We start from the raw sequence: 6578 nt of genomic DNA, 5'->3' as shown, positions 1-6578 counted from the left end.
TAGGAGGAGACACACTGAAGCTCTTACACTAGGCTTCCTATTAAGAAAAAAATGTTGTTCTCTGCTCAGCATAGTGATAAAAACTTACAACTTAACATATATTGAATAATTGAATAGTGACAGATTAAATGACACTTATACTTACATTGATAGAGACTGCAGACTGCACTGACACATTGTAAAGCTTTAGGTTTGGAAGGGACTTTGAAGGTCATCTGGTGAGATGGCTTTGTTTTGCTACTAAGCCACTCCATAAATATTGGTGGAATGAATAAAGATAAGGAAAGATGAATCCCTGAGAATTGGCTTGCCTAAGTCCCAAAGCTATTAATATTTATTAAACAAATGAATCTAGACCAATCCAATGTAACAGTAGGATGGCTCTTTCCCCTTTCCTTCTGACCCCCTTTAGCTACCATATTATCCTCCCTCATTTGGTTATTGGATGTGAATCTCTTTTATGGTGCTAATAAGGCTCAAATGATCATAAACATCTTAGAGAGTCAATAGTTTTTTACTGATTCTTTTTGAAATATAAAGGCTTTACCTCAGATCAACATTTAGGTGCTTAATGAACATTTCTTCTTAAAAGGCTTACCTTAGATAGAATGAAATAAATTCAAATCTCTAAGCCTAGTATCTAGGACGAAAGGGAAGTAAAACAGGCATTGTGCCCCAAATTTGGGTCTAGTTACCACATATATGTAAATCCTAATTATTTCTTTTAGAATGCCTGCTAACTCACTTCCAAATAATAGCAGAAAGGCACTTGTTTTCTAAATAGTGATATTTTATTGCCTAGAAAGATGTTTTGGGTATTTCAAGATATAATATTTATAGCAATTTTGCTAGTTTTCCAGATGAACAATGCTGCTGGTGATGAACTGCTAATCCACCAAGGGAAGACTGTGAAGGACCTTCTCCTCCCTTTAGGACTTTAAGCAAAACTATTTACTTGGTATCTTTTAACTACAATCCACCAGGGTTGGCTTGGAAGAACTCCAAAAATCATTTCCCAATTGATGTTTGTAGAGCATATAAGAAGCAAGGGGAAAAGAAAATAGTATGCAACAGGGTTTTGTCTTTGTTTGCTTAAGAATAAAGTAGAAATCTGGGGATTGCCTCCAAGTACCCATAGCCATGGGAATCTTGTCTAGAATGTAACGTCTAGAGCCTTTGCTTCTCTGCATGCAATTGTCCCATCATTCCAGAGGAAAATGATCTCAAGCCTCCATAGCATCAGCAAGTGTGCCTGAATGCTTTTTGACAGGGTGGAGGTCACAGTAAGATCTTGAATCAGATTTTTCCTGAGGAAGGACAGAATTGGCTGTGTTAAGGTTGATGAGGATTCTTAGGAGAAGGGAGAACATGGTCTCCCATGCTCGGACTCCTGTAATAAAACCACTGCAGGAGCAGCACTGGACTGAAATGGGTGGCTCTAGCTGGTTCTTGACCCCGCACACATCCTTTTTCTTCATTTATAAGATGGCAACTGCGATCCTTATCCACTCAGGCTTTTGGTAGGTAGTGAATGAGACGAAGTCTGTAAAGACTGAGAGTGGTGCCAGCACTTAGAAAGTGCTCAGTAAGTTTTGTGAGTTAACTCATGCCAAACAGTAACAGTTGCTAACTATACCATATATCCTGTATGAGGCAGGATGCACTGTACATCAGTGCTCTCATAGGAGTAGAACAATTGAACAATTGAAATTCTCAGGCCCAGATCTTTACTTGAATACCCAGCTATTTGTTTTACTCAAAAGGTATCATAATTCCCTTTAGTGCATTCCTTACCTTAGGTGCTTATTTACTTCCTAGAGAAGCCTTATGGATTTGTTTAAAGATGATTCCTGAATATTTGGGTTCTTTGAAAGAATGCTTTCTGTTGTGTTTTAGAGGAAAATAAAATTGTGTAACTCAAAGCACTTGTTAGATTTTAGTGAATATTAATGGGTTAAAAAGACAAATGGGTTATAATGGGTTATAAAGATCAAAGACATTCAGTTTATAGTTCAGTTAGTGATCAGCACATCTAATGGTGACATTCTGCAGTTAACTGACAATAGCAATTCTAGAAATTGAAGGCAAAAGGAGCTACCTGGAATCTAGGAATGGCAAACAAAGCTGGCTTCCTCAACTACCTCTCTTTTGGTTATGAGGGCATGGACCTCCCTTTTGTCCCCTGTTGTTAGGATGGCAGATCAGCATCATCTTTAGCTATATCATTGTGACACATGAATCTGTGAAATTTTACATGTTCTATTCAAAAGCCAACAGATTCTGGTAAATAGTGTGATAGCTTCATCTGGGGTGCATGATATCCCTTTGCATCATCTATGGTGACAGGATTCATTTCAAAAAATGCCAAGACTTCAGATTGGGTGTTTCCAATGCAAACATTCAGCAGCACCTGCAAGCTAAGTGCCAATGGTGTGCACGCTACAGATATATTCAATACAGAGTATTTGCTGAACAATGGCTGTGTGGTTGCATTTTGTCCTTGTAACCCTTCAAGGTAGGTCCTATTATGATCTCCAAGGTAGGTCCTATTATGATCTCCATTTAATATATAAGGGACTGAGGTTCAGAGTGATTCGGTCACTCTTTTAAGATCTTACACCATTTTGAGGCAAAGCCACATCATATCCTGAATAACTAAGTTGGAGTCTCAAGAATCATGTGTGTCTCACTTGTAAATGCAGGTAAGTCAATTCAAGTAAAAGTGCATCTGGCCAAGAGTCCTGCCACATCTGGGCTTTATTTTGCTTCCTTAATGAGGAGTCCAGAGATAAGTATTTTCTGGGGTTTATTCAGCTGTCTGACGATGTCTGGGCTCTGAGCTGGTGTTTCTGTGATTCTTGTGGCAGCTTTAAGCATCATTTCCTCCTATGATAATGTGGAGAAGCAGGAAGGAAGGCTGGCAAAGACCATGTTCTTCATGTATATCTTTTTTAACCTGAAAGAAATGCCTTCTCTGGAAGCTTTCCTGGGAAGACTTTGCCTAATCTGGGCTAGTCACATGCCTGGGCTCAGCTGTGGTGGCATTGGGGAAGCAAATGTCAGGGTGGGTGGTGGGTTCAGTTATGGGAGGGGGTTCTGCTGTCAGAGGAAGTGTGGGAGAATTACCCCCTTCTGCCCTGCCCCTGCCCAAGAACTGTGAGGTCTGTTTCCAGTAAGATGTCCAAATCCTCTGCTTTGATAATTGCTACAGCTCAAAGACTGCAGATCTAGTACAAGCTGTAAACAGACTGGCCTTTTGTGCCCTTTTGGTGACTATATTTGATAATTAAAACTATCGCTTTTTAAGTGAGGTAATTATTGGTGAGTGAACTGTTGGAATATTGAACCAAGTGATGAAAAAATTCGAAATAATCTTCTAACTAGTAGGGACATGCAAGTTAAGAATAGCTTGTAGTAACCATGGCTAGGATTGACTAAACACTGTCCTAAGAGCTTTGCCTAGAGTACTCAGAGCAGTCTTCACAATAATGGAGACAATCCCTCCTCTTTTGTAGCTGACTTTTCCACAGGGTAGGGTTTCCACAGGTGAAGTAATTTGCCCATGATCACCCAGCTCATCCACAGCAGAGGTGATGCAGGAGCACAGCACTTCACTACTGCACTTTTGAACTGCCTCTGCATTAGTGGCACCTTAGGTTAGTGGCACCCTGATTGCTCTGAAGAGAGAGACCCTTTATCTGGGTACTATAAACCAATTACTGTACCTCATGTCCCTTCAGTATTCCTAGGGGGACTTCTGTCCTTCTTGGCTCTTGCCTAACCATGGCTCTTGGGTCCGGTGGTGGTCACTTTCTCTTGAGCTCTCTGTTGTTCCCATTGGTCACTACCCAGCTTCACCACCCCCATAGTGAGGTCCCACAGTGCTGGTGTGGGCAGCAACATGCTCTGAAGGTCTAGATGCTGGAGGGGCATCTAAAGTTCATTTTTCTTCCTGACTGCATCTCTACTGTGGCTCCAACATTTTTACCATTTACTTGTGATTCCTATCTTTCTTTACACTTAAACTTTATTTTACACTTGTTAATAAGATAAAATGTCCATAACAGTTTGGAATTAGTTTTGTCTTTGATAGTCTCAGATTCTTAGGCATTTTCTTCCCCAATGAACCTTTAAAATTGGAAATATAGCTGCAGAGGATTTATTCTTCTATTGTCCAAAGCCATTCTCCAGGATGATGGGCAGTTCTTGTTTTTCTATTAGGGCCCACACCTCATGTAGGAAGGGAACAGCCCAAAAACTCAGCCATAAAGTGATCATGTATCCTTGAAACTTACCCCCACTCTGTACTGCCTGGGACACTTTCTTTACTGGCATGCAGACCTAATATTTATTTCTTGTCTCATTATTCAATATTCTGTGTGAAGTAGAAGTCCCAGCTTGAGCTAAAGCCAAAGTTACAGACCTATCTGGGCATCTGATGATGAACTGTTTAATGCAAGCTCAGAAGCAATGTGGATTTAATTTAGGAAAAGATAACTGATAGAACATGAAATGGTAAGACCAGAATAAAGTGTTTTGTTGTGAGACCAACCCTGGCCCTGTACTTGCCTTGTGCTGGAGTCCAGGGTTTTGGGCAGAAGCTGAAGGAATAAGACTCTGGACATCTTGGGGGTGTAAGAAACCCTTGGGGGTGATCAAATGGGACCCAAGGTTACCATTTCTGCATGGAGAACAGCATGGCTTGGGTCATGCAATGCACAGAGCAGGCACTCAGTGATTGTTGAGTTAAAGAAGGAAGAAGTGAATGTTTGGAGACAATAGAGAACTGAAGATCACCTCAAGAGTATGCAGCTTGGAAAGCCCCAGAGAACAGTGTCTGAGCTGCAGGCTTCTGAGCTGCCATGCTGAATCCTAGATCCAGACCATGAAGGCCCCCAAGAAGCTCCGAGGGGCAGTGTTCATATCAAGCAAAGTCTGAGGAGGAATGATGTGGAGAATACCAGATAGAGAAAACTAATTTCATGGAAACCTCCAGGACTCCTGGAAAGAACATAGGCTTTGAGAGGCTCCAGATAGGGGTGTGGGGAGTGAGGGGTTGTGAATAGCCCAAAAGTATCTCTAAGGGGTGACTAGATGGAAATCTACCTTGCTCTCTGCTTTCAAAGATCTCAAAGGGATACCTTATGCTGATTGCACATGGTGCCCTGTGGCCTAGTAGTGGCTTCTGTAGGAGCAGTAATTATTACCCTGTTTGTACCTAAGGCTGAGAAGGGGGTCCCTGAGAAGACAGACTTTCCTGATCCAGGTACTAAGGAAGATTCAACTTCCTCACCCTTGTTTACTTCCTCACTGAATCTTTCATATGGAAACTTTTCAATAATTATTTACTGATTAATTCATCACCACTGTTGACTTTGGTCTTAACAAACTGATATATACATGATTGTATTTCTATCTCTATATACAGTTGACTGTAAACTATGTATGTATATATATATATACACACACACATAAACATATATATATATATAGTTGACTGTATCTATGTATGTGTGCATCTATGTATCTATTATCTATCTATCTATCTATCTATCTATCTATCTATCTATCTATCTATCATCTATGTATTATCTAATTGGTGTATAGTTGACTCACACATGTCCTCAAAGACACAGAGGTCTGAGACTAAGAGGCAGGGGCTAGATGGCTTGAGTTGAATCACATCTCTGTCTTTTGGGGACAACATTATTGAACCTTTCTGTGCCTTAGCTTCTTGCCTTGCAGGGTTCTCATGAGGGAACCTATGCGCTATTCTCCATAAAGCTCCTAGAGCATTGCTTGGTGCATGAAAAGAGGTCAGCTGTGGCTATGCTTGTATTAAATGGCTTCTGGTAGCCAAACCTGCCTGTCCTTTCTGCTCCTCCCACTGCCACTGCACAAGGCCTGTTTGGAGATTTCAGATAATATTTACTTTCAGACATGGAAAAAGGAAATGTGTGTGTAAGGCAGGGACTATTCGAAGGAGTGTAGTGGAGCATGCAGTGTTGACCTTGCTCAATACAGACTTACAGACATTCATTGCATTTTAGAAGTGTGTTTGGTTCTAGGGATGCAAAGGTGAGTATTTCATGGTCCCTGGGCTGATGCATTCCTGGCTGAATCCCCCTCAATTGTATTTCCCTCAATTTCTCCCCTATAGATTCACATAAATTTTCAGATGATCTTTAAAATAGAAATACTTCTGAATAATTTGTTGGCATTAGATGAATTAGCTCAACCCATTTCTTTCCTTATAACACAGTGTCATGAAGGAATGAGGGAATTTTGGCCAGGAAGAGAGTGTAAGAACTAATTTTGAAAGGGGGGTACATCTGAAGATCTGAATAGAAATAAATGACCCTAGAATAGAGAAGTTCAGAAAAAGGTACAGAGAATCGGCAAAATCAAAATTCATCTATTTTCCAAAGTTTTCAAGGGCTCAATCTTGAACAGTGCATAGGATAAGGATACTGTTTCCTATTTGGTTTCACTTTCTAGTCCCGACTCATGCCCTCATCCTCATCTTGAGACCTAGAACTTTTAATACAATTCACCTACTTTTTGTTAAATGAGCTTTT

This window comes from Canis lupus, chromosome 25, assembly GCF_003254725.2.
Source record: "Canis lupus dingo isolate Sandy chromosome 25, ASM325472v2, whole genome shotgun sequence".
Lineage (NCBI taxonomy): Eukaryota > Metazoa > Chordata > Mammalia > Carnivora > Canidae > Canis > Canis lupus.
The sequence above is the reverse complement of the archived record's forward strand: the minus strand, read 5'-3'. Positions refer to the sequence as shown.